General features: G+C 48.4%; 1 pseudogene; it reads right to left on the bottom strand.

Moving 5' to 3' along the window:
• Positions 1-1240: 1240 nt before the first annotated feature.
• LOC122695679 lies at positions 1241-21068 on the bottom strand (annotated as a pseudogene).
• Between the last annotated feature and the right edge of the window lie 122 nt (positions 21069-21190).

The raw sequence follows: 21190 nt of genomic DNA, 5'->3' as shown, positions 1-21190 counted from the left end.
CCAGTCCCCTGACGCCTGGTCCTGACATGTGTGTGTGATGGACGGGTGTGTGTGTGTGTGTGTGATGGAGCAAGGTGTGTGTGTGTGTGTGGTGTGGTGTGTGCGTGTGATGGAGAGGTGTGGTGTGTGTGTGTGATGGAGGTGGGTGTGGAGCAGGAAGGGCTGGAGGAGTGTCAGCATCGCAGCTTTTACTTTGGGGAGAAGGCGCAATCTGGGGCCCGCAGGCGAGGCTTCCTCTGTGCTTCCCTAGGGCCTCAGAGGCTCAGGAAGAACTGGCCCACAGCTGACTCCTAAATATACCCTTTGGGTTTGGTGTAAATTCCGGCTCCCTGATCCTCCAGCAGCTGGGCAGGCCTCCCTGTGGGATTGCTGTGGGCATCGCCGGGCACTCAGTGTGGACGCAGCCTCCGCCGCCCCCCTCACTGTCAGCCTCGGCTGAATCACTATCATTTCCTCCATTTCCCTGAACTGGACGCGGCGACCCGAGAGCCGGCACCAGTTCCTCAGGGGCATCCCAGCCGTGTTGACAGCACTGGCTGCTGGCTTCATCTTCACTGACACCCACTCCTCATTTTCACCAGGAGGTGCCTGCCTCTCGAAATAGATGCGGAAAGTAAAGCAGTGTCACCCAGGACACAGAGAGGATTGGAAAGGCCCCTCTGCCGTGTGTGAGGTCACACTTCATGGTTTGGCATCAGACTCGTGAGTTACAGACACCCAGTCGCGGAGTCTGCAGCTGCTTGTGGAAGGCAACCAGGAGCCCGACACGGTGAGGAGCCGGCTGTGGAGGAGGCTGGTGAGCGGCGGGGAGGTGGGGGGCACGGGTCCACCCTGAGAGAGCCTTGGGCGGACTTCAACCCCGGTGAGGGCGAAAGACCTGGGCTCAACTGAGCGGTTCCTTCTCCTGCTCCCCCAGGAAGTGCTCCTGCAGAACTGGTGACAAAGACGGGGTGGGAGGCGGGCCGCGAGGCCAGTGGGCAAGGAGAGCAGGGCCCCAGCACCCGCCCTCAGAGCTTCTCCACCTGAGTCTTCATCTCTGCCCGGTGACCACGAACATCCTTTATTTGGGGCCTGGTTTTCTGCTTCTGAGAATCCGAACCCAGGAACTCAGCGTCCATGCCGCCCTGGAGCTTCCTGAGTTAGTTCACTGCATACCCCAGAGGGCGGGGACTTCCTTTCACTTCTGCCCTGGGTGATGTTCCCTCCCTACTAGTCCTCCTCAGGTGGACCCCTCGTCTCCTTACACTGAGGGGGGCGCTAAGCACCAAGGCTGAGGTGCTGGACGGGACGGTGGGGCTGGGTCCCGCAGCACCGCCTGGGCTCCAGGGGCAAAGAACAGAGCCCTGGGTCCCCCTGGGGCCACGTCCCCAAACCCCGAGGATCCAGTTACCTGCACAGTGGGCGAGGAGGCTGAGGAGGACAGGGGTCCAGGCCATGGTGGGGACGCTCCCTGAGTCCCTTCTTCTAGTCTCTCAGCAGACACAGCCCCTCTGGGCTCCTTCATCCCTCCCACACCCTGAGAAGGCAGGGTCCCCCTCAGCTGGACACTGAGGCCTGATTGGGCCCTCGGGGGCGGGGCCTGCAGCCCGGGTGGGAGGAGCCTGCCTCCCTCTGGGATCCTGGCATCTCCCCTCAGAGTGGGGTAGCCCCTCCTGGGACAGCAGAGGGCGCTGGAGGGCGGCTCTGGAGGGGCTGGGGCTGTGCTCCCAGCTGCAGAACCATTCTCTGACCCAGGCTTCCTGGGGTCCCCGGGGGGTCCCTGACCAGGCCAGGCCAGCCCCACCCACAACAGGACCCACACCCAGCAGGTGGGCAGACTCAGAGGACAAGGCAGGTGGGACAGTTATGGGAGGCACCGATTTGCATGGGGACCCTGCCTTCTCAGGGTGTGGGAGGGATGAAGGAGCCCAGAGGGGCTGTGTCTGCTGAGAGACTAGAAGAAGGGACTCAGGGAGCGTCCCCACCATGGCCTGGACCCCTGTCCTCCTCAGCCTCCTCGCCCACTGTGCAGGTAACTGGATCCTCGGGGTTTGGGGACGTGGCCCCAGGGGGACCCAGGGCTCTGTTCTTTGCCCCTGGAGCCCAGGCGGTGCTGCGGGACCCAGCCCCACCGTCCCGTGTCTTTCTTTCCTTTCTGCAGGGTCCTGGGCACAATCCGGGCTGACCCATGAGGCCTCCGTGTCACGGTCTCTGGGTCAGTCGGTCACCCTCACCTGCACTGGCAGCAGCAACAATGTTGGATTCTATGGTGTGGGCTGGTGCCAACACCACCCAGGTGCTGTCCCCAAACCGTGATGCTGGGAAGTTCTCGGCCCTCAGGCATCCTAGCCCGGTTCTCCGGCTCCTGTTCTGGCTCCACCGCCTCGCTGACCATCTCTGAGCTGCAGGCTGAGGACGAGGCTGACTATTAATGTTCATCATGTGACTGTAGCCTCAGTGTTCCCACGGTGCCCAGGGCTGTGGGGAAATGCAACAAAAACCTCCTGGTGGCTGATGGCTCTTTGTGATGATGGGTGTCCAGCAGCAGTGGAAGGACTGGATTACTTCCTCCCCACATTGGAGGGTCAGGAGCTGGGGGCTCAGCACATCCTGTGATGGGATCTGTCTGAGGGCCGCCTCCATGCTGGTCTCACGTCCACTCTGTGTCAACTCCATGGATCCCCTGAGAATCACGAGGTGACAGACTGTCCCCCAGGCTCACACCCTCTGGATGTAAATAGGAATCCCTGAACCACAGTGTGAAGAATCATTCTCATCACTAGACATGAGGCTGGCCTTTGATTTTGGCCCTGGGAAGCATTCTATAAGCCCCAGGGATGTCCTATCTGGGAGAAGGGTCTATGTTTGTCTGGTAACCTTGGACTGGTCAGATGGGGTTCAGGTAGGCAACTCTGGGTCAAGTACAATTGGGTGCTAAACACAGAGATGATAATTACAAATAATAATAATAAAGCAAATTTGGAAAGTAATTAGTATTTATCAATCCTGACCTTGGGTCTGTTAAGATACTTTATATTAGTACTAACCTATTTCTATCTATGTGTGTAATTTAACATTTCCCTCAGTCCAAAACCAGTAAAAGTTTCCGAGGTCACCTTCTGCTTTATGCCACTTTATATCCACTGTGTCATTGAGTCCTGGTGAGCTTGTGTTTTGAAGCTGCAGCTCCTCAAAGCCTTGTTCCCGTTACTACTGCAGATAATGAGTGGATCTGCTTGGCACGCAGATCTGTTCAGTCACCAAGTCCAAGTCCCCATTTGCAGGTGACTGAGCAGAACCCCAGGGATAAGGGAAGCATGTCTGCGCTCCTGTCCCCTGCTTGTGACTGTGGGGCCAGTGAGGACATGAGCCTGACCCCCGCCCCCCCCCCCCAGGTCAACAGTGCTGAATACCAGGTGGGCACAGGCGGTTGGCCCTGCAGTCACCCGCTCCCTCTCTGGTGACTGAAGCCAGGGAGCTCAGGGTCTGAGCCGACCCACTGCAGCATAGCAGCCCCCTCAGCCTGACTCCCCTCCCTGAGGGCAGCAGCCCAGCAGAGCGTGGTTTCACACCCACCCGGATGGAAGGAGCTGCTGACAGTCGTTGCCCCACGTCCCCAGGTCAGAGTCAGCAGCTCAGAGAACTGGGGTCAGTGCCCCTCTTGCTGGGTCACCGGTCGGTGAACACACACCCCTTACCTTCTGCTGCAGGACAATCTCCAGATAAAAGGAACAGGAAATTGGAATCACAGTTTCTTCATGTAATCTCCCCAAAGTCCAATATCTAGTAAAAAAAAAAATCACTGATATCAACAACCAAAAAAATAAGTAATGATGGGTAAAGAGACTCAGAGGCATCAATGCTGAGATGACTCGGATGATGAAATCAGGTGACAGATATTTTTAGTGAACAACCATCAAATCTATTTGGTGAGCAAGTACAAGCACTTTTGGGGAAAAGGGAAAAGGAAATAAATGGAAAAAATACAGTTACGAGAACAAAGAGGGGCTTCCGTCATAGCTCAGTTGGAAAGGAATCTTCCTGCAATTCAGAAATCTGCCTGCAATGCAGGAGACCCAGGTTTGATTCTTGGGTCTGGAAGATCTCCTGGAGTAGAAAGTGGCAACCCACTCCAGTGTTCTTGCCTGGAGAATCCCCTGGACAGAGGAGCCCGGAGGGTTACAGACCACCTGGGTTGCAAGAGTGGGACATTTTAGTTCAGTTCAGTTCAGTCACTAAGTTGTGTCTGACTCTTTGTGACCCCTTGAACCGCAGCATGCCAGGCCTCCCTGTCCATCACCAACTGCCAGAGTCCACCCACACCATGTCCTTTGAGTTGGTGATGCCATCCAACCATCTCATCCTCTGTCGTCCCCTTCTCTTCCCACCTTCAATCTTTCCTAGCATCAGGGTCTTTTCAAATGAGTCAGCTCTTTGCATCAGGTGGTCAAAGTACTGGAGTTTCAGCTTCATCATCAGTCCTTCCAATGAACACCCAGAACTGATCTCCTTTAGGAAGGACTGGTTGGATCTCCTTGCAGTCCAAGGGACTTTCAAGAGTCTCCTCCAACACCATAGTTCAAAAGCATCAATTCTTCGGCGCTCAGCTTTCTTTATACTCCAACTCTCACATCCATACATGACCACTGGAAAAGCCATAGCCTTGACTAGACAGACTTTTGTTGACAAAGTAGTGTCTCTGCTTTTTAATATGCTATCTAGGTTGGTTATAACTTTCCTTTCAAGAAGGAAGTGCCTTTTAATTTCATCACTGCAATCACCATCTGCAGTGATTTTGGAGGCAAGAAAAATAAAGTCAGCCACTGTTTCCACTGTTCCCCCATCTATTTGCCATGAAGTGATGGGACCAGATGCCATGATCTTAGTTTTCTGAATGTTGAGCTTTAAGCCAACTTTTTCCACTCTACTCTTTCACTTTCATCAAGAGGCTCTTTAGTTTTTCTTCACTTTCTGCCATAAGGGTGGTGTCATCTGCATATCTGAGGTTATTGATATTTCTCCCAGCAGTCTTGATTCCAGCTTGTGCTTCCTGCAGCTCAGCGTTTCTCATGATACACTCTGCATATAAGCTAAATAAGCAGGGTGACAATATACAGCCTTGACGTACTCCTTCAAAAACATTCAGGGTCACAATTATCTAAAACAGTATATACTTTTAAAATTATATAAGTTTATAAGTAGTTCAAAGTGTAAGGTATTCTGGTACCAGCCAAATAAAAGATAGCATACACTTTGACCGTGTCAGTAGGAAAACAGTAAAAATTTAGCCAGGAACGTATAAGAAAATTCAAACAAGGGGTAAACTTTTTCTGACAAGACACGCTGAGGTGAAATGTCAGCAGTGATTAGCCAGATTGTAAAGCACTTCATTACTGATGATGCTGCTTCCTTCTACGTGTTATCTCTTGAGAAGGTGGTGGGGGTGTGAGCAGACAGGGCAGAACCCTCCGATGTCACAAGGAGGGACACTAGTTCCGTCACCACGCAGGGGTCTTGTCAGTGTCAGGCTCTGCAGCAGTGACGTGCCACCTGTTCCCCACCAGGGTCCCTTGCACAGTCTGTGCTGCCTCAGCTAGGCCCATTATCCAGTTTAGCGATCAGGTTCTCTTGTCCTGGAAAGGGCAACAAAACTGGAGATGTGATGTGCCCAGACACCAACAGGTCCCATAGAAAACCCAAGCCCTGATGTCTGCGGGTCCCCAACCCTCAGGATCCACGATTTTTCCTCTGGCTCCAGATGCAGCCACTCAATTTCCTTGATGACTCTGGGCTCCTGTCCTAGGATGGGAGGGGAAGACCAGGAGAGTGAGTATGATACAGGCACCTGGTCACAGGCGGTGCTACCAAGGTCACCTTCTCCTCTGTGTCCTGGGAGCTGGGGGCAGAGTAAGCCTGACTAATGAAGACAGCTTCTGCCTCCCAAGCAGATACAGAGGGAAAGCTGGGATATATTTTATGTAGCTCACATAGGAAAGAGGAGACAGCAAAACAGTACAGTTGGGTCAGGGAGTATATTTAAGAACAAAATGACATTGTCCCTTGGAAAGGACCTTGAGTGTTGTGTGTGTGTGTGTGTGTGTGTGTGTGCGCATGTAAGACATACTAGTTAACTTCTAACAGAAGAGGAAAGAATCCAATGCCCTGCGCAGCCAGGGAGCTACATCCATGGGGTTGTCCTGGACGACCCTGACTCGATCCTGATTTAAACAAATTTGTGTCCCAGACAACCCCTGAGTCCTGACCTCTGGGCAGCCTAGGGCGCTGTGGACAGACTTGCCTGAGTGGTCTGAGGTGAGCCCTCAGACAGCCTTGAGGTCACAGGGAACACATGAGGGGCGCCTGATCTGGCCCTAAGGAGGGGACAGTGCACAGAGCAGGGGGCAGGAGTTGTCCCCGAGAGGCTCTGATCACTAGGTCACAGGATGTGTGTCTGGGCCTGGACACCAGGGGGAGCTGGTCGCCCGTTGCTGTGGGTCTGGGGTTGAGAGTTGGGAAACAGGCCCCTGGCACTGCCCAGGGGCTTCTGCTCAGGGCTCCCAGCTGTGACCTCCCACCCATGGGCCGCCCACAGCCCCGACCCTGCTCGCCCCTTAGCCACCCTCCAGCACAAGCACAGGAACCAGGGCCCAGGGAGGGATCAGAGAGCTCGGGGTGGGGGGGGGCGGGGGGAGGGGGGTCATTTGCATGAAAGGACCCTCCCCCTCTCAGAGTATGAAGAGGGGAAGGAGCGGTGTGGGACGCTCTGCTCAGCTGTGGGGCCACAGATGGCAGGATGCCCTGACCATGTCCACCATGGCCTGGTCCCCTCTGCTCCTCACCCTGGTCACTCTCTGCACAGGTGACTGGATGGGGGGACAGGGGAAGGGCCCTGGGAAGATTCAGGAGCCCAGGGTCTCAAAGGAAAGAGAAGGTCCATGTCCCCATACGAGAGTCACAGTGTCTCTCTGTCCTGAAGCTCAGGGGCTGAGGTGGGAGGTCTGGGTGAGCTCACCTATGAGGCCCCCATTCTGCTCCTCACTTCTCCTGCACAGGGAGTGGGTCCTGCGCTCAGCCTCCTCTCTGGCCCCTCACAATGACCATGGCTCTGGCAGGGTTGATTCAGCCACATTCAGTGACTACATCCTAGGACAGATGGCCACACTCACTTGTGCTGGAAACATTAACCATGCTGTCAGCGAGGGGACAGCTTGGCTGCAGCCACACCCGTGCATTCTTTTGGGTGTTAGTTCTAGAAGGTCTTCTAAGTCTTCATAGAACCATTCAACTTCAGCTTCTTCAGCATTACTGGTCAGGGCATAGACTTAGATTACTGTGATATTGAATGGTTTGCCTTGGAAATGAACAGAGATCATTTTGTCATTTTTGAGACTGCATCCAAGTATTGCATTTCGGAATCTTTTGTTGACTATGATGGCTACTCCATTTCTTCTAAGGGAGTCTTGCCCACAGTAGTAGATATAATGGTCATCTGAGTTAAATTCACCCGTTCCAGTCCATTTTAGTTCACTGATTGCTAACATGTCTATGTTCACTGTTGCCATTTTCTGTTTGACCACTTCCAATTTGCTTTGATTCATATCTAGAGAAGCACTAAATCCTTTCATAGTAACATCAGATCCTCACGACTAGCAAAAAACCTTTTGTAAAATGAGTGCTTAATGGTATTGCGCTCCCCTGTCACCAAAACCTTTTATACTGACTTTCCCCCCTGCCACTTTGGAGCAGTCACTCAGAGCTATCTGAGATGGTGCCTCCTGGGCTGCAGTCCTCATTTTGCACTAAATAAAACTTAACTCGCAACTCTCAAGCTGTGCATCCTTTTTAGTTGACAGATTAAACATAATAATGTCAGTGATACAGCCAGGACCTGCACAAGGCCCAAAACATGTGGTCAGCTTCATTGTGAGTGAATCTGAGGCTGTAGAAAAACATGCACCATTACTGGTTTGAAAAGTTAGTTAAAGAGGATTTTAGGGTGTGAGTAAGGGAATATTGTTTTCACTGACATTTGTGTTTTATTTGGAGGAGCTACTGTACAATTGCGCTCATTTCACATGCTAGCAAGGAAATCCTCAAGATCCTTCAAACTAGGCTTCAACAATATTTGAACTGAGAACTCCAGATGTATAAGCTGGATTTAGAAAAAGCACAGGAATCACTGATCCAATTGTCCACATTTGTTGGATTATAGAAAAAGCAAGATAATTCCAGAAAAACATCTACTTCTGCTTCATTCAGTTCAGTCGCTCAGTCGTGTCCGACTCTCTGCAACCCCATGAACTGCAGCACACCAGGCCTCCCTGTCCATCACCAACTCCCGAAGTCCACCCAAACCCATGTCCATTGAGTTGGTGATGCCATCCAACCATCTCATCCTCTGTCATCCCCTACTCCTCCCACCCTCAATCTTTCCCAGCATCAGGGTCTTTTCAAATGAGTCAGCTCTTCGCATCAGGTGGCCAAAGTATTGGAGTTTCAGCTTCAGTATCAGTCCTTCCAACGAACATCTCGTTTAGGATGGACTGGTTGGACCTCCTTGTAGTCCAAGGGACTCTCAGGAGTCTTCTCCAACACCACAGTTCAAAAGCATCAATTCTTTGGCTAAAACCTTTGACTGTGTGAATCACAATAAACTAAATTGTGATTTATTTAAACTAAATTGTGAGAAATTCCTACAGAGATGGGGATAGCAGTCAACTTACTTCCCTCCTGGGAAACCTGCATGCAGGACAAGAAGCAACAGTTAGAACTGGATATGAAACAAAGAACTGGTTCGAAATGGGGCAAAAAAGTACATCAAGGCTGTATGTTGTCACCTTGCTTATTTAATGTATATGCAGAGTACATCATGGAAATGACGGGCCCATCATGGGCTGGATGAATCATAAGCTGGGATCAAGACTGCTGGGAGAAATATCAACAACCTCAGATATGCAAATGATATCACCCTCACGGCTGAAAGTGAAGATCCTGTTGATGAGAGTGAAAGAGCAGAGTGAAAAGGCTTGTTTAAAACTCAATTTTCAGAAAATGAAGATCATGGCATCTCATCCTATCACTTTATGGAATCAGAAGAGGGAAAAGTGAAAACAGTGGCAGATTTTATTTTCTTGAGCTCCAAATTCACTGTGGACAGTGACTGCAGCCAGGAAAGTAAAAGAAGCTTGCTCCTTGGAAGAAAAGCTACGACCAAGCTAGACAGCATATTAAAAAGCAGAGACATCACCTGCTGACAAAGGTTCCCATAGACAAAGCTATGGTTCTTCCAGTAGTCATGCACACATGTGAGATTTGGGCCATAAAGAAGTTTGAGGGCCAAAGAATTAATGTTTTTGAACTGTGGTGCTGGAGAAGACTCTTGAGGGTCCCTTGGACATCAAAGAGATCAAACCAGTCAATCCTAAAGGAATGGAATCCTGAATAATCATTGGAAGGACTGATGCTGAAGCTGAATCTCCAATACTTTGGCCACCTGATGCAAAGAGTCAACTCATTGGAAAAGACCCCAATGCTGGGAAAGATTGAGGGCAGGAGGAGAAGGGGATGACAGAGGATGAAATGGTTTGATATCCTCACTGACTTGAAGGACATGAGTTTGAGCAAGCTCCGTGAGTTGGCTATGGACAGGGAAGCTGGCGTGCTGCAGTCTTTGGTCCGGCGTGCTGCAGTCTTTTGTCCAGCGTGCTGGATTCTCAAAGAATTAGACAGGATTTATTGACTGAAAAGTGACAATCAGAAGTCCCTACTCCTCTGCCTGATTGCTAAACTGAAGTGTCTTTATTATGAGACATAATGTGACCTCGCTCACCTGTAAAGAGAAGAGATTAACACATTCCTTCCAAAGGCTGGCCCTTCATTAAGATGTTTTAAAGACTGGTGGCCCTGTTTACTTTGCTTCCTCATAGCCTATCCCTCTCTATTTGGCCTTTTGACTGTATTTCTACACCACGTCACTCTCTGGTAATATAAACGAACCTGGCCTTCTGAACCCTAGGAGTTGGCTATTTTGAGACTTAATATGTCATCTCAGTGAGCCAGCATTCTGAATAAAGTCATATTCCTTGCCACAACACATCTCCTCCAATTCATTGGCCTGTCATGTGATGAGCAGAGTGGGCTTCGAGTTAACAACGCTGGGATCATTAGTTCAGATACAGCAACTGCTATGATGAATTTACTTCAGACATAGAGGGAGGGGCATGAGGTCTCTGTCCTCAGCTGTGTGGCTTCCTGGTAGGCCTGTACCTTTTGGGGTCACAGGAAGACTCTGGATGTCCTCTAAGATTTTAGCTGAGAACCTCCTTCTTTTTGTCAGTTTTTCAATCAGAACTTCCTAGTTTTCATCAGATTTAACCTCAGAATCTCCTAGTTTCTGTAATTTACCTAAGAACCTCATATTTTCTGAAATTTTGCTTCAGAACCTCCATCTTTTTGTCAGATTTTCACTCATAATCTCCTAGTTCCTGTTAGATTTTATCTCTGAGTCCCTGGTTTCTTTCAGATTTTACTTCAGAACCTCTTCACTCTCTCAGATTTTACTTGAGAACATCCTAGTTTCTGTCAGATTGTACCTCAGAACTTCCCAGTTTCTGTCAGATATTACCTCAGACCCCCTAGTTTCTGTCAGATTTTACAACAGAATCCCACTTTCTGTCTGATTTTACCTCAGACAACCATTGACCAGTTTCTGTCAATTTCACATCAGAATGCCCTAGTTTCTGTCAGATTTTACCTAAGGGGTCTCTAGTTTCTGTCAGATGTAACCTTGGAGCCCTTAGTTTCTGCGAGATTTTGACGAAGGAGTCCCTAGTTTCTGTCAGACTATACTTAAGTATTGCCTCGTTTCTATCAGATTTTACCTCCGGAGCCTGTAATTCTGTCAAATTTTACTTCAGAACCACCTAGTTTCTATCAGATTTTACCTCAGAACCCCCTAATTTCTGTCTGATTTTACCACGGAACCACCTAGTTTCTGTCAGATTTTACCTAAGGAGAACCTAGTTTCTGTCAGATTTTACTATAGAATCCCTTAGTTTCTGCCAGATGTTACTTCAGAGACTCCCTAGATTCTCTCAGATTTTATGTCAGAACCCCCTAGTTTCTGTCAGATTGTACCAAAGGAGTCCCTAGTTTCTCTCAGATTATAGCTCAGTATCACTTAGTTTCTATCAGATCTTACCTCTGGAGCCTGTAATTCTATCAGATTTTACCTCAGAACCACCTAGTTTCTGTCTGATTTTACCACAGAGTCATCTGATTTCTGTCAGATTTTACCACAGAACCCCTCAGTTTCTGTCAGTGTTTACCCCAGAATCCCCCTGGTTTCTCACAGATTTTACCTCAGGAGCCCCTAGTTTCTGTCAGATTTTACCACATAACCAACCTAGTTTCTGTCAGATTTTACCCTAGAAGCCCCTGACTTCTGTCAGATTTTCCATCAGAAGCCCCTAGTTTCTGTCACATTTTACCTTAGTACACCCTAGTTTCTACCTAGTTTTTACCTCAGAAGACTCCAGTTTCTGTAACATTTTACCTCCATATCCCCTGATTTCTGTCAGATTTTACCTAAGAACCCCCTAGTTTCTGTCAGATTTTACCAAAAGAGTCCCTAGTTTCTCTCACACTATACCTCAGTGCCATCTAGTTTCTATCTGATTTTACCTCTGGAGCATGTAATTCTGTCATATTTTACCTAAGAACCCCCTAGTTTTTGTCAGATTTTATGTCAGAAGCCCCTAGTTTATGTCAGATTTTACCACAAAACCCATTATATTCTGTCAGATTTACCTAAGGAGAACCTAGTTTCTCTCAGATTTTACCACAGAACCCCTTAGTTTCTGTCAAGTCTTACCTCACAACCCCCCTACTTTCTCACAGATTTTACCTCAGGAGTCCCTATTTTCTGTCAAATTTTACCTCAAAACCTCCTAGTTTCTGTCAGATTTTACCTCTGAACCCCCTAGTTTCTGTCAGATTTCACCTCAGAAGCCCTTATTTTCTGTCACAGTTCACCTCAGTAATCCCTAGTTTCTGTTAGATATTACCTCAGAACCCCTTCATTTCTGTCAAATTTTACCTAGGAAATCCCTAGTTTCTGTCATATTTTACCTCAGAACCCCCTAGTTCTTTCAGATTTCACCACAGAATGCCCTAGTTTCTGCCAGATTTTACCTCAGAAGACTATAGTTTCTGTTAAATTTTACCTCAGTATTCCTTAATTTCTGTCAAATTTCCCCTCAGAACTGCCTAGTTTCTGTCAGATTTTTAACCACACAACCCCCTAGTTTCTGTCAGATTTACCTCAGAACCCCTAGCTTTTGTCAGATTTTGCCTCAGAAGCTCGTAATTTTTGTCAGTTATCACTTCAGGAAACCCTAGTTTCTCTCAGGTTCTACCTCGGAACCCGCTAGTTTCTGTCAGATTTGATCTCAGTAATCCCTAGTTTCTGTCTGACTTTTCCTCAGACCCCGTCACCTCGAGTTTCTGTCAGATTTTTCCTCAGAATCCCCTAGTTTCTGTCAGATTTTACCTCTGAACGCCATAGTTTTTGTCATATTTCACCTCAGTAATCCCTAGTTTCCTAAGGCCCACTTGACTTCACATTCCAGGATCTGGCTCGAGGTGAATCATCATACCATCGTGATTATCTGGGTTATGAGGATCTTTTTTGTACAGTTCTTCTGTGTATTCTTGCCAGCTCTTCTTAATATCTTCTGCTTCTGTTAGGTCCATAATATTTCTGTCCTTTATTGTGCCCATATTTGGATGAAATATTCCCTTGGTATCTCTAATTTTCTTGAAGAGATCTCTAGTCTTTCCCATTCTATTGTTTTCCTCTATTTCTTTACATTGATCACTGAGGAAGGCTTTCTTATCTCTCCTTGCTATTCTTTGGAACTCCACGTTCAAATGGGTATATCTTTCCTTTTCTGCTTTGCCTCTTGCTTCTCTTCTTTTCACAGCTGTTTGTAAGGCCTCCTCAGACAACCATTTGCCTTTTTGCATTACTTTTTCTTGGGGATGGTCTTGATCCCTGCCTCCTGTATAAGGTCACAAACCTCCATCCATAGTTCTTCAGGCACTCTGTCTATCAGATCTAATCCCTTGAATCTATTTGTCACTTTCGTCATAAGTGAATGGTCTCGTGGTTTTCCCTACTTTCTTCCATTTAAGTCTGAATTTGGCAATCAGGAGTTCATGATTTGAGCCACAGTCAGCTTCTGGTCTTGTTTCTGCTGACTGTATAGAACTTCTCCATCTTTAGCTGCAAAGAATATAATCAATCTGATTTTGATATTGACCATCTGGTGATGACCATGTGTGGAGGTTTCTCTTGTGTTGTTGGAAGAGGGTGTTTGCCATGACCAGTGCATTCTCTTGGCAAAATTCCATTAGGCTTTGCCATGCTTCATTCTGTACTCCAAGGCCAAATTTGCCTGTTACTTCAGGTATTTCTTGACTTCCTACTTTTGCAATCCAGTCCTCTATATTGAAAAAGACATCTTTTCTGGGTGTTAGTTCTAGAAGGTCTTCTAGGTCTTCATAGGCCCCTTCAACTTCAGCTTCTTCAGCATTACTGGTCAGGGTATAGACTTGGATTACTGTGATATTGAATGGTTTGCCTTGGAAATGAACAGAGATCGTTCTATCTGATTTCAAACAACATTGATTGTATTATTACTAAAATTAAAAGAAAATATGGCACCATAAGCAGGAGGAACAACAAATGATTTGGCAATCATGGCTGCTAAGGCAGCTGACACTGCAAATTGCCAAAATGTATCTCCACACCAGCCATCCATCTTGAAAGACTGGAAACAACTGTAGGGGCTAAACCTCACTTCAATGTCTTTATTCTTGGAATTCTTAGATCATAAATGAAATATTTAAGAAAGCCCTTTCCCCACCTCTCCAGGAATGCTTCTTGTATCACTGGAAATCCTTAAAAGAGTTAAATCATAGACTCTGGATTTATCTAAGCAAATCATTTTAACTGGAATTTGAACTTCATCTTTAATAAATTGAACAATTCTGGGCATTAATAGGTAGTTCCTTAAATGTCCTTGCATTTCATATCTCTGTGTTCCATTCTGGAGGGTCTTACATTTAAGTCCATTTATTTAAGGGTTGTTGGTTTACTGGGAAATGAGTTATAATCTTACCATCTAACTTGTATGCAACTTCAACTCTGATTTCCATAAATATGTCCAAAATATCAGAATTTTGGGGTACCAATGCAGTAAATCCATTAATCATATGAGCATATTTAATCAAAACAAGTTCCAACTAGACACACCTTCTTTCCCTTCCTGTAGTTACACCAAACTCTCTATCCCTTGTTTGTGATAATTCTCCAATTTCATTGTCTTGCTCTGTAGGAAAGGGACCAATCCCAACTCTAGCTGTATAAGCTTTCACAACTCCATACACTTCTCCAGCATTTTAAGGGGGCATACCCAAGTCAGTACAAAACCTTCAACTGTACAGTTCAAAGAGGTTATGAAAGGAGAAATTTCAAAATCAGTATCTAGCAGTTCTGCATTTGCACCTTCTACCAAGATTTTCTTTGATGGTCCATGGAAAGCCTCATATAGGAAATAAACTCCATGTATCTTGCAGTTGGTTTCACCCTTTCCATATAACCCTTGAATTTTTGGAATTTGTCTTCCATGTCTATTTCTGAAGTGGGGTATATAGATTTGTAGTGGTTAGCCAGACCTTGGAACCACTCAGAAAAGCCATCAAAGTCAGAAACAAGATCACAAATCCTAAGTCCACTCTCGTCCTCTTTGGAAGAATGAACGGGGCACATGCCCTTTTTGTGGTACCCAAATTTTTTCCTGCTTGTTCTCCTCTCTGTTGTTCCTGGATACCACCAGCTGTTTGATGAAAATCAAGCACAATATGAGCTCTGGCAGGTGTGAGAAGCCTTTGTCCCAGCCTTCCAGACCTTTCCCTTTTTGAATGTTTTTTTCTGCTTCCTCAAACAATCCAGCTAGATGAATTACCACATCATTTCCAATGAATGCAGTAATATTCAGGCTCCACTGGGAGCTGGAATTATTCCACCAGGTAATTATTGCACTGGGTAAAAGACGAAAATCACCCTCCTCAGAATCTACAACAACTGTTCAGGCCAGCTTTATTTCCTCCCTGGCAGTGGCACAGAGCGTTGGTGTCCTGCACTAGCAGATCCCCCACCTTCCCCTTGGCTTCACTGACCCGCTGCCCACCAAGCACCAGGGTCACCAGGTTCCCTCCAGGCTGCTCCCTGGGGCAGCCTCAGTCGCCTTGGACAAGGAGGATGCCCCCAGGTTGGTCTCGGCAAACGCCCTGGGTCCAGAGAGACGAGAAGAGTCTGACAGGGTCTGGGGCAGCTGGGAGTGTGTGAACTGGATTGCTCTGTAAATTTAAGTTTGAGAGTCTAGTATAAAATATAACATATATTTGAAAAAATAACATTTGGTAACACTGTCAATTTCTTAACCAGATATTAGAATTTTTCTTATTTTCTAATTTTTCATTTTGTGTAGAGTATTTGAATCAATATTTAATGATAGTGGTTTGTAGTATTCCCTTTTCCTGGTTTGGTTGTCTGGTTCTTTCTTTAAACTTGATTGATTGATGGCTGTGCTGGGCCTTCGCTGCTCCTGGGCTGTGTTCCTGCTGTGGGAGGCACGGCTGCTCTTCATTTCACTCAACTGGCTTCTCACTGGGGTGGATTCTCTTGTTGCAGAGCACCTGCTTGGGACAGGGAGCTTCAGCAGTTCTGCTTTCCTGCTGAGTTGCTCTGCAGAATGTGGGAGCTTCCTGGACCTGATACTGAAACCATGTCCCTTTCATCAACAGGCAGATCCTGAAACACAGGAAAACAAGGGAAGTCCTATAAATTTCCCTGTTATGTTTATGGGTTGTATGTAAAACACTTTAAGTGCTTTCTCAAAGAACCACAAATTTTGCATTTTTTTCAATGCTTAAAAAAATACAAATCAAATGTATGGGAAGCATATAACTCCTAAAATTTGTTAGATATTTACACTAAATAAGGATCCATTATGTCTTTTTGTGGAATAATTCCACGACAAAATATTCTGTTTCTTCTAAGCATCTTCATCTGTTTACTATTTTCTCTACTAGAACAAATGTTGTACTTTCTTAGAGAACTTAGAATTTCATTCCCTTTTTCTGCAAAATTTTTCCACATGTTACCAGCAGGGGGTGATGTGGGACTGCCCTGGGGTCCTTACACAGCTGCTTAGGGAGCACCACTCACTCCAAAACCTGAGCTGGGGTCCGGGCCTGTGCTCCTGGAGGGACTCAGCAGTGCATCCTCTCTGGCTGCAGGGACACCTGAGCAGGGACCAGCGCGGTCTCAGCAGGGCCTTCCTCCAGGGGCTGCCAAGGGGGAAGCCCCCCCTCGCTTACAGTCTGGGCCGTGAGCTGAGCTCCAGCACCAGGGTCAAGGAGGGGCTGGGTGGAACCTGGGTGGACCCCATTTGCCAGGCAGCCCCTCCTCTCAGAGTCTGGGGGAGAACAGGAAGCCTGGGGCAGCCCAGCCCACTGTGGGGACCAGGGTCCTGTGGGCACCGTGGCCTGGACTCCTCTCCTGCTCGAGCTCCCCTCTCTCTGCAGAGGTAGTGACGGCCCCGCGCACCAGGGCTCGGTCCCCGGCCTGCCTCAGCCCCCGGGGCGCAGACTCCGGGAACCTTTCCCACAGCTCCTGCCCCGTCTCCCCGTGTCTGTGTCTGCAGGCTCGGTCTCCCAGCCTGTGCTGACTTAGCCCGCCTCCCTGTCCGCGTCTCCGGGAGCATCAGCCAGACTCTCCTGCACCCTGAGCAGTGGCTACAGTGTTGGCAGCTTGCCTAGAACCTGGTACCAGCAAAAGCCAGGGAGTCCTCCCCGGTACCTCCTGTCCTACAACTCAGACTCCCCAAAGCACCAGGGCTCTGGGGTCCCAGCCGCTTCTCTGGATCCAAAGACGCCTCGGCCAGTGCAGGGCTCCTGCTTGTCTCTGGGCTGCAGCCCGAGGCCGAGGCTGACTATTACTGTGCTGTAGGTTCCCCAGTGGCTCAGATGATGAAGTGAGACAAACCCGCTGGGCCACGGACTTTGGCTCTGAGCCTGGTTTCAGTGAGAAGTGTCCATAGCGGGGTTTCCAAGGAAGGCTTCTCTGCACAGAGACCTCTGTGAAGGGAGGGAGGAGACACAGGATCGTGCTGTGACCCGAGACAGCGCAGGCATCCCAGGAACCCACACATCTGACTACAGAGCCCACCTGCCCCTCCCTCAGCCTCTGGAGTCAATTCCCCAGAGCAGGTGCTGTGTCTTCAGCAGAAACGCTCCAGCGCAGCCCTGCTCCTCCTCATCTCCATCCTCTCATCCCACAGAGTGTGGGTCCCAGGCTGCAGGGACTGGTCCTCAGCTCAGATGCTGACAGGAGCTCTGGCTCCTGCTCCCTGCTCCCTCCTCGTTTCCACGGTGCTGCTAACAGGTCGGCATCTTCTAAAACTCATGGTCCTCCAGGCTCCTAGTAACTGGATGGAGAAGATATGGGGATTTTTCTTCCTTCAGAATGCACTGAGCCCTCACACAAGGTGAGTCCTGAGGCGTCAGCAGAGAAGGCCCTGGCTGCCACTCAAGACAGGCTATGCTTTCTTCTGCCGCAGGTTCTCTGTCTATGAATTATCTGATGGCACCTCAATTGCAGAAACATTTTTTCCAGGTCCCACGTCCCACTTCTTTATCTTTTCTGAAATCAAACTGGACAGTCACTCATGGTCCTCCTGTTGCAGAGACCTGGACCATCAGGGCCCGTGGCCTCACTGTGGTGGGGGTGCAGGAAGATGGGGTTGTGGCCCGCCTGCCCTGGGCCTCCTGGGCCTCCTGGGCCTGCAGACCTGCAGTCGTGGGGCTGGGCTCCATCCTTCCGGGTCCTGAAGGGAGGACAGGGAACAGGCAGCTGGGAAAGTGCGACAGGAAACAGCCTGTCATCGTCTTCTTGGGGAATTTTCAAGTGTCACACACCTTGCATAAATACCTACTACACTTGAAAAACCTTCTGTTTCATGATGAATCTACTCCCAACTATGCATTCAATTTATGTGAAGTCTCAGGGAAAAGCAAAACTAAACAAAAATAGTTCCTGATACTGCTGAAATGCTCCCTGGTCATCCATGTGTGATGAACCAGAACCGAACTTGAGAGTCAACCTGGTCCATCTCTATGGGGTCGTTGATAATAACTCATTTCCTCTCTGGTCTCCAAGTATAAACAGAATCCCGCTGTGCCCAGATACACAGGGTCCCTCAAAGGTACTTGGCAGGATGATGAAGAAGCAGAAGTCCAGCATCTGTGCCCTGGAGACCGTAGTGTGGGGGAGGAGGGGGCTGTCCCAGCACTGCACATCCCGCTCCTGCTCCCGGCTTTGCGCTCTGCTCTGAACCCTGACACTTAGGGAAGCTGGGTGCCTCCCTTTCTCTGGGGACTGTATCCTGAGAAGCCCGTCATCGCCAGGTACTGGAAGACCCTCCCAATTAGGACCTGTCTCCCAGATTCATCACTTGCTCATTTTCTCCTCTTTTCCCTCATGACCTCTCTCACTTTTCCCTCCCTGGTCCCTTGTTTGAGATGATACTGGATAAATATCGCTCTTTTCAACACAGACCATGTAAAACCACCCCTATTAATTCTATGGAGTCTAACACATGAACTTGGACTGTATCCACTGAAGATCAGGTAACAGGTCATAAGGGTTTCTAAGTCGAGCAATACAAGAGGAAACCCTAAAAAGGATGAGATTCCTATTTATAGCCATAATCGCTTATATCAAGCATTTTAAACAGAAAGGTTATGAAACCAGACTAAAAACATCTTATATATATTGGAGTCACAAATAAACACTGTCAGGATCTGGACATAATCAAGAAAATGACATGTTTTCCCTAAGAACGTCATATTCTCTCGGCAAAGACAGAAATAAGAAGAGATGGGCATTTGATGGGCTGGGACGCCTCCTGGAGACCCTGCAAACACAACATCAACCACGTTTCAACCTGGGAGAATCATGACAGAATCACGATCAGGTATTACCCATGGACACTCTGGGACTTTGAAGCCTTGAATTTGTTTCGAGGTTGTTGTGCTCTGGTAGTGACCCCAGGAGCCAGGCAGCGCAAACGGAGACATCAGAGAATCTGAAATTACATTAGCATTCCATATGAGTCTGCAGATCATTAGTGACCTGGAGAGATCAATGACCAACTACAAACTACACGGAGGGGGCTCATTCTACTGCCCTGGGCGGTGACATCAGAATGACCCTCCTGCAAGTGTGAGAAAGCCCTTCCAGGAGGCTGTGGTGTGAAGCGCGGGAGGAGGAGGTCTGAGTCCAGCAGGGGGCGCTGTGGGGCCGGTCCTGAGAGCTCAGGGTCCTGGCCAGGTGGCTGGCACCTCCTCCCGGGGCTCTTGCCCACGTGGGCAGCAGGGTCCTCACTGGAGGGTGACCTTCCTGCACCGGGGCCCCCAGGGGACACGACAGCTCTCAGCTCAGAGCCACGGGCTTGCCTCTCAGTTCCTGCTCTTCTGTCTCGTCCTGGAGGTGATCTGATGTCTAAGCGAAGAGCAATGAACATCGCACAACAGAAATGAACTTGCTTCAATAAACTCTGCCATTATTTCAATTATTTCTTTCTTATTTTGCTGTATTGTTTCTCATTTTTCAATGTTGTCTAGTGACATATGTGGAAACTGATATTTTGTTTTTACCTCCCTAATAACTTCTTTTCCATGTTTTTTAATATTTCTCTTCAATTAAAGAATTTGATAAATATAAAATACCCATTTAATCCAACTGTATCAGCAAATATTTTCATAATAGGCAAAAGATTCAAGACAAATATTTCTGTGATATGAGTTGACTCTCTCTAGCATGTATAGCGGAGAAGGCAATGGCAACCCACTCCAGTACTCTTGCCTGGAAAATCCCATGGACGGAGGAGCCTGGTAGGCTGCAGTCCATGGGGTTGCTAAGAGTCGGACAAGACTGAGCAACTTCACTTTCACTTTTCACTTTCATGCATTGGAGAAGGAAATGGCAACCCACTCCAGTGTTCTTGCCTGGAGAATCCCAGGGACGGGGGAGCCTGGTGGGCTGCCATCTCTGGGGTCGCATAGAGTCGGACACGACCGAAGCAACTTAGCAGCAGCAGCAAGTATAGAGAAAATAAAATAATCATGTGAATTTTAATAAATAGCTCATTTATCGGGGAATAAAACATGAATACCAAATAAAAGCTTTATCTCACACTGAGATAAGCACCAATTTTGTTCCTCATCTTCCCCAATTATTTCGGAGAGTCTATGCTCTTGCTTAATCTTCTTACACCCTCCACAGCAGAAAGTCAAATGAAGGAAATTTTAAACGTTTCATGTTTGCACCGAGGTGTTCACACACTGTTACTTTTATTTTCCATCATGAGACACATGTTTTCCTGAACTGTTAGATCTGATATTGCCCAGGATGTCACAATTTCATAGTGACGCTGTGAACAGTCCCCTCAAAACCTGAAGTAAAATTAATTCCTTAGGATAGAAGCTTCTTTAAAAAAAAAAAGGAGGTTGTCACCCCAAGCCTGGCTATGCAACTCGACATGTGAGAGTCCCTCAGGCCTGCTCCCCCACTGCTGCTCCTGGGACAGAGACCGGAGCTGAGTCAGGGGAGACGCCTGTCCCCTCACACCCCATATGGGCTGTGATGTCCGGTGGGCTCTCTGCTGCAGGGAGAGTGGCTGCTAACACCCTGCAGAGAGCGCAGCAGGGGTTTCACTGAGGAAAGAAGAAATGTCCCAGGGATGGGGGGAGCTGTGGGGTGGACGAGACTGTGGGCAGGAGGTGAGGACTCCCCGTCTCCTCCTTCAGCCTCAGACTCTCTAGGGAGGACCTGGAGGACCCAGGTCACCAGGGTCATGGGGAATATTTGGTAAAAGATACTTTTCCATCACTCACATCTCCTCCATGTGCTGTCCCAGGTCTGTGCGAAGTCCAGAGTGTGCCTTCTTCACGACGAACATGCCGTGGGACTAACATGCTGAGGGCACCTCAGGTGACCTGGGCAGGGAGAGGCGGGAAGTGATTTGCATGAGGCCCCTCCTCCCCCTGATGGGCTGGAGGCATGAAAAGGCCCAGGACCCCA

This window comes from Cervus elaphus, chromosome 5 (assembly GCF_910594005.1).
Source record: "Cervus elaphus chromosome 5, mCerEla1.1, whole genome shotgun sequence".
NCBI classification, from domain to species: Eukaryota; Metazoa; Chordata; class Mammalia; order Artiodactyla; family Cervidae; genus Cervus; species Cervus elaphus.
The sequence above is the reverse complement of the archived record's forward strand: the minus strand, read 5'-3'. Positions and strand labels throughout refer to the sequence as shown.